Source organism: Mus musculus, chromosome 4 (genome assembly GCF_000001635.26).
Source record: "Mus musculus strain C57BL/6J chromosome 4, GRCm38.p6 C57BL/6J".
Lineage (NCBI taxonomy): Eukaryota > Metazoa > Chordata > Mammalia > Rodentia > Muridae > Mus > Mus musculus.
In genome coordinates, this window is record NC_000070.6 from 56,307,873 (window position 1) to 56,317,795 (window position 9,923).

At 37.5% G+C, this 9,923-nt stretch overlaps 1 long non-coding RNA gene across 1 annotated transcript in view; it reads right to left on the bottom strand.

Annotated features, from left to right (window-relative positions):
- Positions 1–8,095, bottom strand: part of Gm42291 — a 48,645-nt gene extending 40,550 nt beyond the window's left edge. The window contains exons 1-2 of the long non-coding RNA XR_881295.1: positions 7,987–8,095; positions 7,015–7,117 (exon numbers count right to left, since the gene is read on the bottom strand). This is a non-coding gene — a long non-coding RNA (predicted gene, 42291). The remainder of the gene's footprint in view (positions 1–7,014; positions 7,118–7,986) is intronic.
- Positions 8,096–9,923: the final 1,828 nt, after the last annotated feature.

The window sequence follows — 9,923 nt, forward strand, 5'->3', positions numbered from 1 at the left end:
CTCCGTGATAGTTTTCACTCCTTGAGCATATGTTGTTTGTTGGGCAAGATGCATTTAGAGAAAAAAACCCAAAGTTGAGAGCATCTCCTCCCGAACTTTACTGCACATGTGAAACACATTGAAATCATGTTCAGAGGAAGATTGTGACTGAGAAGGTCTGAGATGGAGCCTGAGGCTCTGTATGTCTAGGTTTATTTAGCTTCCATATTATCTTCTTCTGCTAATCCAGGGCTCACTCCAAACTATATTGTGTATTGATTAATGGGTATTAAATAAGATATGTAGGAAATTTTAAATTCTGGATTTCAGTTTCCTGAAATAGTCATTGTAACTAATAACATGATATTATATAATTCAAAGTAACTTGAAGAGGGATTTTTAAAAAATATATACAAGGAAATGATGGATGTTTGACATAATGTAATGCGTACCTTAAGTATACCAAATTAATTACCAATGTGTAAGTGTACCAAAAACATTACCTGTAATTGAAAAATTAAATTTGAACTTAAAAAAAAAAGTTGTAACAAGATTCTCCAAATGTGTTATTTACGCACTAAAGTCTGAGAGGCATGTTCTAGCCTACTAATCTACTTTAAATGATTATTGAACTTTCTGGTTTTCTTTTCCTCTATAATGTGGCTATCAAGCTTAGAGCCTCCTGTGTGCTAGACAAGGGTTGTGTAGGCCACTCAGCTGTGCCCTGGGAGCTGTAACTTCTTTTTTTTTTTTAAAGCAGGATCACAGCTAACAATTGTTTGCAACAAATATCTACCTGGGAAAATTTGCCAAAGTAAGAATTTTTTTTTTTAATGGGGTGTGCTAGAAGACACTCCTTCTCTCAGAACCAAGCCCATGCTGCCTTTTCAATATCAGGTTCACATCTCCATGGATGCTAGCTGAGGGTACAGCCAGTTAATTTAGTTCTAACGATGTCTGCCTTATTGACAGACCCCACAAGCCAAAGAGTTCAGACTCATGAGACTTGCCCTACTTCAGATCCCAGCTGAAAACCTGGGTACTCTGGAGGACTACAACATCCAGGGGTACAAAGTCTCATGACCTCGGGTGGGAACACTTGCTTTGTCTGCTTGTAAAAACCTAAGAAAGTGTTTTACTTGTTAATAGTTTAAATTATACGGGAGCTATCTCAGGAACAGGCAAATGACCTGGGAAGCCAGAGCTCCTGACTTCTTTCGAGGTAGACTGTTATTGGGGCATTGGAAACTCTGTTGTTGACTTACTAGTGAGGTTTCATTACTTGAGTAAGCACAACTGATTAGTTCCCTGGACCTTGGTGATTGAAGTCAATCTCAAGGCCTAGGCCCATCCTAGGAGGTCAGGGCCTGAGGCTGACATTCAGACCCTTAATGGTGAGTCTCTATCATGAATGTCTATGGCCCCTCAAAGCCACCTCTTCAGCACCAGCATTTGTCCAGGATAAAGGGCCTTGCTGGAAATAACAAAAGGCACATCTATTAATCTTATCACATGAGGTTCCTAGTGTTTTAGGAGGTCTATGCCAGGAAACTAGAATTGATGCCAAATATGTATTTCCCATTGTTCCACTTCTGGAAAGACGGTTATCTAGAGATATATCACTTTATTTTGTTCTCTGCATGCTCCTTTGTTATTTAAAGGTTACTTTCCCATATTTTTCCTCCTTGCTCATCCTTAAACCCTGTTGGACAAGAACAGAAGCATTAGCCCTTGAATGTATTGCTTGACCCATAGTTCAGATAACTCAGTAGGTTAACATAGTTATAAATCTTTAAAAGTGCATTCGAACAACTAAGGCTCTTAAACAGCCCATTCATAATAAAAAAAAATGGCATTGCTGTGGGAAGAAAAGAATGCAAAGATAAAAGTAATGAAGTGTTGAGAAGGCTGGGATTTGTTGAGCAAATCTTAAACTCTAGGTCAGTCCTTCCTTTGCCTGGGCTAGAACTGTGGTGAAGAGCTACTGAGAGCCAATACTGTAGGAGCCCAGAGAAGTGATGCTAAATGCTGAGGAGTGTGAGTTCTCAGCTCTCTCTAACGACACATGCAGAGCTGAGAACACAAGGCTTGAGTCAAAACCCAACCCGACGCCACCATAAGCTGGCAATGCTATTTATCTCAGCTGTTTTGAAATAGCACAAAGTTGGAAACCAGTCAAGTGCCCTAATTACTAGAGGATTGGCTAATGAGCTATAGTAATTATCAAACTATGCTGCCAGAAAAGTGATAGATTTTTGCACCCCAAATGATATTAGACAATAAAATTATGTATCAAAATGAAAAATGTTTGTAGCTAAGAACTGAGCAAAATAGTAGATTGCAAAAATGTTATGTATCCTGAAGCTGGAAGGGAGATGGAGGAAGAGCACTAGGCAGGGCTGGGAGGAGGTAGTGGTGGATGGATAAGATCAGTGCATTGTGTCAACGTAGGTAACTTCCAAAGAATATGAGCCGGATGCTGAATGTTTCAGAGACCTAGTGTAGAGCCACATATAACTGACCCAAAAAAACCCACAAAACCAGTCAGGGAAGTGATTCCTAGTGATGCTCTGCTATAGTCATAGATCAGTGCCTAGCCCAATTGTCATCAGAGAGGCTTCCTCCAGCAACTGATGGGAGAGGAAGCCGAGCCCCACAGCCAAACACTAGGCAGAGCTTGGGGAGGCCACTGAAGAGGGAGAGGAAGGATTGTAGGAGTCAGAGGGTTCAAGGACACCAGAAGAACATGGCCCACAGAATCAATTAAGCAGGGCTCACAGAGACTACATGGGTCTGGACTGGGCCCTCTCCATACACGTTGTATTTGTTTAGCTTGGGGTTTTTTATGGGACTCCTAACAGTGGGACTGGGGATGTTTCTGACTCTTTTGTCTTTTCATGGGACCCCTTTCCACATCCTGGGTTGCCTCGTCCTGCCTTGATATGAGGGTTTATGCCTAGTCTTATTGCAACTTGTTTATGCTGTGCTTGGTCAATGCCACTGGGAGGCCTGCCTTTTTCTAAAGGGAAACACTAAAGTACTGGATCTTGGGGACCAGGCTGGGGAGACTGAGAGGAGAGGAGGGAAGAAAGGCTGTGGGGCCAGGGTGTATTGTATGAGAGAAGAAGAAAGAAGAGAAGAATATGGGCATATATTCTAAAACTTGGGTATGTGAATTAAAAATAAGAGCAGGGCTTCATTAAACTGCTTGGATGGGTTATTAGGATTAGAGATGGCTTTTTCCCTGAAGCCTGCCTCATAGTCACTGCTTTTCCAATAGAAATGTAGTTTGAAAGCCAACTTTGCACTTTAATCGTTGACGTTCTGAATCTGAAGTGTCCATGAAATGTTGATAACCATGTTCAACAGGCATTTGATAAATGAGTCAGTTACTTGGAGAACAATTCACACAGGGTAATAATCAGAATAATAATTCACACAGAAGCTTCATGAGGAACGAAAATATATTTTCAATATCATTCTAAAAGAGTACATGCCTAAAATCAGCACATAAATTCATTATCCATTTAATATTTGCAGCTTTTTGAACAATCTTTTTCTTCTTATGTTCTACATAACTATTTATGCTGTGGCTTTTTATGGTGGCTTTGTTGACAGGAAACTAGATATTCTAAACATGGTACTTACATGCTTCCCTAGCTCATGAAAGAGTGTGCAAACTTGTCCATGTGTGTAACAGAGACAATAGATGGCATAGACCGACCCATTTCCTCTTCACTCTGGGTACAAAGAGATCCCATTTCTCCCTCCTCTGTGTCTAGTTATGACTGTGAGATTGAGTTCTGGACAATGCAAGTGTAAAAGATGGTGGCCTCTCCCTGACCTGACTCATCGTAATCTATCTCACATAATCTTGGGTGCTCTCCTCACTTCTACCAACCATGACATTGACAGCAGAAAATGGATGTCACAAATAGAAAGAGAAAAGGAAAATAACTCACTAAATTGTGTGACGAAGAGGATTGCTGACCTATTGCAGTAACTGGAATATATCAGAGACTGGCTTTCAGAATGACTGCACTAACCTATTTCTATTAAAGCTCATGTGTTTAACCCCCTTGGATTTTGGATGCCCAAAATTCATGTAAAAACAAGAAAACCAGAAAGAAGAATTACTATGAAATTTGTAGTCAGTATAACCAAAGGCCTTTTTATTTTACACTCCTTTTTACTCCACTCCACAAATCATCCATGACTCAAATGATAGTTTGAGTGTGGTTTTCATGAGCATCCCAGAGATGACTCAAAAGAGTCTGCCAACTTACTCCTGTGAATTTTGGCTTGTGACTGGGAAGCAGAGAATCTATCAGGACAAATGATTATCGATGCTACTCTTAGGAACATAAACTAGAAATATTTAGAAAATTATTCTTTGGTTTCTCATCCTTTCTCTTCTTTATTTTTCTTTGAATAAACAGTATACATGGCTACAAAAGTTTTCCTTTGTAGCTACTTATCAGAAAATACAAGATACAAGTATATTTTTATCCATTTGAAAAAACATGTCTTTTTTTATTTATTAAATATAAAGTATAGAAGTATAGCCAGAGAGAATTTTCCCCTAAATTTTGTCACCAAATTTTATGCTTTCCCTTTTAGAAAAAAACATATTGAGAACATTTATTTTATTTATTTTAATTACTTGTTAATATCCAAACTGACTAGTGAGAAAGCCTCTTCTTATATACATGTTTCTCAAGGTGAAATGTCATTGACACATGACCAGAGACTGTATAGTTTTAAAAGGATATAAGAAGAAAATCAAAACATTTAATTCTCTACTCATACTAATTACATATGCAAATGCATCTAACAAATTATGCATAATTTGATCTGAGTGTTGTAAATAATAAACCTCAGATCAAAAATTAAAAAAAAATAGAACTGGGCAATGGAGCTATTCATTATCTGTTAGAAGGCTGTATCATTAAGGTGACAACTCTACTGGAAGCTATCTGAGGACTCAACACAACAAAGTTGACTTACTAATTCTAAAATCTCTATGAAGGGATGAAGGACACATGCATAAACAGTCATGGAAAGTCAGTATTGGCACACTCATACTATCTAAGAATTGCTATAAAGTTATATTAACTAAGATAGTATAAGAGCAAAAAACAGATCAAATAGAGTCAGAAAATACATTTTCAACAAGTATGAAAGGTATGTTGCGAACCAGTTGTATACCAAATCATTGTAGAAAAAGTTACGTCAAAACAAGCAAGTCAAAACCCATATTACACAGAACATAGTCAACTCCAAATAAATCATAGAATTAAAGTGAAACAAAAAACCATGGAACACTAGAAGAAAACAGACAGAAATCTGTCTGTCTTGGTTAGGCAAAAAAAAATGTGCTTCATATAGTCATAATATAATGAACAAAAAGGAGAAAGTTGCAAAAAAATTAAAACATTAAAGTTCTGTTCTCTAGAACACAAAAGTGGGAAAATAGACAACCAATATTTCACAAGAAAATATTTGTAAAATAAATCAGATATCTCACTTCAGAATATATAAAGATCTTTCAAACCTCACCAAAAGAAAAAAAGTGACCCCAGTTCTTAAAATATTTTAAAATGTAAAGACCTGTACCCAAGCAGAATTACAAATGACGAGACTTCACACTTCCTGAACACAGTAATAGCTAAACTAACAAGGCAGTGGTAGCACAGAGAGCTGAAAGAGCAGCACACAGACAGGCAAAGCGCTCGGCAATACCCACTGCCAACACAGGTTTGAAAGAATGGGAAGAAGCTCTTATGCATTCCCTGTGGGCATTGACAGTTGGTACAGCCACCACCCTGGATAGTAACTGTCTCTTATCAAACCAAACATGCACTGGTCATATACTTTCTTAAGTCCATATTTTAGTGTTATTAGAAGACTATCACGTTCACACACAAAAAAGCATAAATGCTTAGAGGATATTTTTGTAAAATATCAAAATATACTCAATCCAATACTACATATATTATTGAGTTGGATGTTTCTCAGAAAAAATATTGATACTTGTAAAAAAAAAAGTATGTGATTTTCAAATATATATACCACGCAAATAAAATAAATGGAACTCAAGAGTAATGCTACACTTATAGAATATTCTAGAAAAAGACAATGTACAAGAGACAAATGAATTAGTGGTAACCAGGCACTTGAGAAACAGAAATGAACAAAATTAAAAAAAATTTGTCTTAAGTGGTAATTGCATAACTGTAAATACTTGTCAAAACTAACACAAATATGTAGGAATAAAGATGAAATTTACAGTATGACATTTACATTTCAGTAAATATGACCATTATCTTTTAAAAATCCTCTAGGTTCTAAAGGCACACTAGGTAAAATCTAACTCTTAATGTCATATAAATGTAAAATTAAAACCAGCATTGGTTTTTCCAGATTAAACACTCAAAAATAAAACAATAGTGTGCTTTTTCTTTTCCTTTTTACAAATACATGGTGTTTGTATGTTGGTGTACATATGTGTTCACATGGGTGTTGACCAGTTGTACTTGTGTGTGCTCAGGATGTGGAGGCTTGAAGTTGACATCAGTTGTTTTCTTCAGTTATCCTCCATGTTTCCTATTGAGGTAATCTATCTATCTATCTATCTATCTATCTATCTATCTATCTATCTATCTATCTATCTATCTATTTATCTATCTCTGAGTCCAGATCTCCAGGGCTTTGCCTAGTTGGCTTGCTCTGAGAAACCCCAGTCACCATTGCCCATCTGCGGGGATTATAAACAGACCACCATGCACAAACAGCAATTAAGTGTGCTCTGAGGATCCAAACTCTTGTCTTGGAGCTTCTGTGGCAAGTGCTTTTCCTGCTGACTCATCTCCCCAGTCCCTAGCAACGTATTCTTCTAATTCTAAGAATAATGTTTTTCTGAAGGGGATATAGGACTATAGAAACAAATAGACTAAGATAGAATCTCCACAATTTTGCCAACAAAAGGCGATCACTATTTCTATTGTATATACTTACATCTAGTATTGCACTAACCTTCCTCATACAGTTGTGTAATCTTCACTTGGCAATTTGAAGAATCACCTTTGAGTCAGGCTGGTTGGAATTCCTTCTGAAAACTAAGTCTTAGTTGTACCATCTATGAATAAATATAAAAATAACATAAATATCTACTTTAAACTTTAACTTATGAATAAATTATAATTTATAAATAGTAGAGAATTTGATATAATGTATTTAGCACATTATGGCACATAATTTTCAGTAGCATTATGGAATATAATTATCTTGGAAAAAGTTATTTATAACAAAATTGTATATGTGTTTGTGTGAGCATAGTGAATGTGTGTGGCATATGTACACCAGTTTATACAGGTACATTTACTTCTGTGCATGCAAGCAGAGACCAGAAAAAGATGCTGAATGTCCTGCTCTGGTCAGTCCCCATCCTACTTCTGTGAAACCCAGAAAAAGCCCAGAGAGCTAAGATAGGAGAATTTAATAGTTGTAAGTAAGACAGAAAAACATCTTCCTTCACTCAGAACTTATGAATGGCTTCCATTTATACAAAAAGATAATTAAAATCTTCATGAATAATTATCAGATATGTCCATTAAATTTGCTATATGCAGTTTTCTTTTTAATTTAAAAAATTTTAAAGTGTGTTTGGAGCCTAGGATGCTGTTTACAGAGGCCAGGTTAAACGAAAGATTAGCCAGTTGAAGAACACTTTGCAATTTTAAGCAAAGTAACTTCCCTTTGTGAGCCTCATTTTTCTTACTTGAAAGTAATAGTGACTATGCTGTAAAGTTAAGGCATAAACACAAGTATAGTACAAGAAACACACAGAATAGTCTCTGGGCTACAGGCAAGTTCGTAGAAATCATAGCAATGGGGAGATGTCCAATTGTGTCTCAGGTAGTATCAAATGTACTTGTGTGACATTGCTTCCCACAAGCAAGTCCCAGAAGATGCCCCAAGAAAAAGTGATACAGTTCAAAAACTCACCCTGATAAATGTATTTGGAAAGCCCTCCATCCAACCTAAAACTCTCTTGGAGACTCACAGTAGACATTAAACATAGAAAAGACTCTGACATGATGTTGCAGATAGATTTCTGTAGCCTTGAATGGATCCCTCAAAAAGGCAAAACTTCTCATGGGGTTCCTTGGCCAGCACCACAAATCTGACAAATGGAAGAAGCAATTTGTGAACAAAGATGGTCTAACTCCATAGACTCTGGAATCCATGATTGCATAATAATGTTAAATCAAGAAAAGCTTATAGTAATATTCGTCTTATAGAACATATTATCCCTGGAAGCCCAGGAACAAGGAATGAAGTTGTTCCAGTGGCTCTTGATGCAGATGAAGATGCTCATTTCAATAGTCTCTGAATGCTAGCCCATAATCATTCTCTGGGCACCCCTCTATCCCCACACTCCTGTAGGGTTGGTGGGAAAACAACCAGCTACCAGGACAGTATCTGGGCGATGCTTTCAGCCATAGTTTTGCCCAATCATAGGCTTTCTTCTACATGCTGTACCAATGAAATGCCATGATGCACAGCCACATGGCTCCCAGCAAATGTATGCCTGAGTCCCCTTCATAAAAGTGAAAACCTAGGAACAAGGCACAAACCCACTAATATTTTTCACCATAACCAAATAAATATTTTTAATTGGCCACATGATTATCATGCCATTAAGAGCAGGGTTCATTGTCTTTTCTTGCCCACAAATTCATACCCTCAGCTTGAGTGAGACCAAGGTGGAATTTCCTACACTTAGTTTAATCCAAAACAGAGACTTGAATTTCCCAAGGACTGATAGGAATTGAGCAAAGCTATTAACTGATTTCCTTGAAATTTTAAGCCTATCTCAGTGGTGAATCAAATAAGAATGCATGCACTGGGTCACTTTGTTTAAATCGAGCTGGACTTTAAGCAGGGCTACAGTAAGCCTTTGCAACCATTCTCAGTGGTCTCAGAGTGATGCTAGCTGTGTCTGTAGCTCATGGGTATCATGTTGAAGCTACAAAACTGATTGTCAAAGATTCTGGCAACATAGAGTCTTTCCTCACAATTCATTAATGTCTATAATAAACAGCTGTGTTCTTCATTAGCATCTCATTCCTTTCAATTCAACAAAAGTTTCATGGAAGACTACAGTTCACAACATATTTCAATCTGCAACACAAATTACTCAAGTGCTGTTTTAAGTGCCAGCCTCCAAACTTGGCTTTGGAAAATCAAACACAAATAAATAAGACAGATCTGGGCTTCAAGCAATAAGTGTAATGTGGGTAAAGGAAAAAAAAAAAGAAGAAGAAATCATGCAACTGCCTAACCAATGTAGGCATAGCAATATAAGGGCATTTTTAAAGACTTAATTTGGGGGATAATTAAAAGAGAAGAGGGTGTGTAAAATAATGCTATTTATGTAAATTAAAAATGCAATGTACAAGAACATGTACAAATAGAGGACTGCACAAACCACATCAGAATGTTTGTGGGAGAGAAGGATGAAGAAAGTAGGGGAAGGAGGAGGGGAAGGGGGAAGATGAGGAGTCCATGAAAGGAAGGCTAGTTAGAACGTTAGAGCAGCTGGAGTCGGGGATGCCTCGTGGATGACCTTGTGCTATGGCAACCCTTCACTCTGTCCTTGCTACTTCATTCTCAGGCTCTAGCCCAGGGATCTTCTTAACCAAAAATAAGTGTTGATACCAAGACTAAATGAATAAACTGTTAAACCACATAGGTTCAACATGCTCTCCATGTTGAACAGATAAGAGACCTTATGGCTGGGCAGAAGATATTATATATATTTAGCACCCCCCTGAGGACAGCTGGTACCCTGAGATTCAGTGAACAGAGCAGAGCAAGGGGAGTCCAACTCTCACTTCTTATCCACCACCAGTGGGCAGAGGAAGATCTCTTGAATCAGG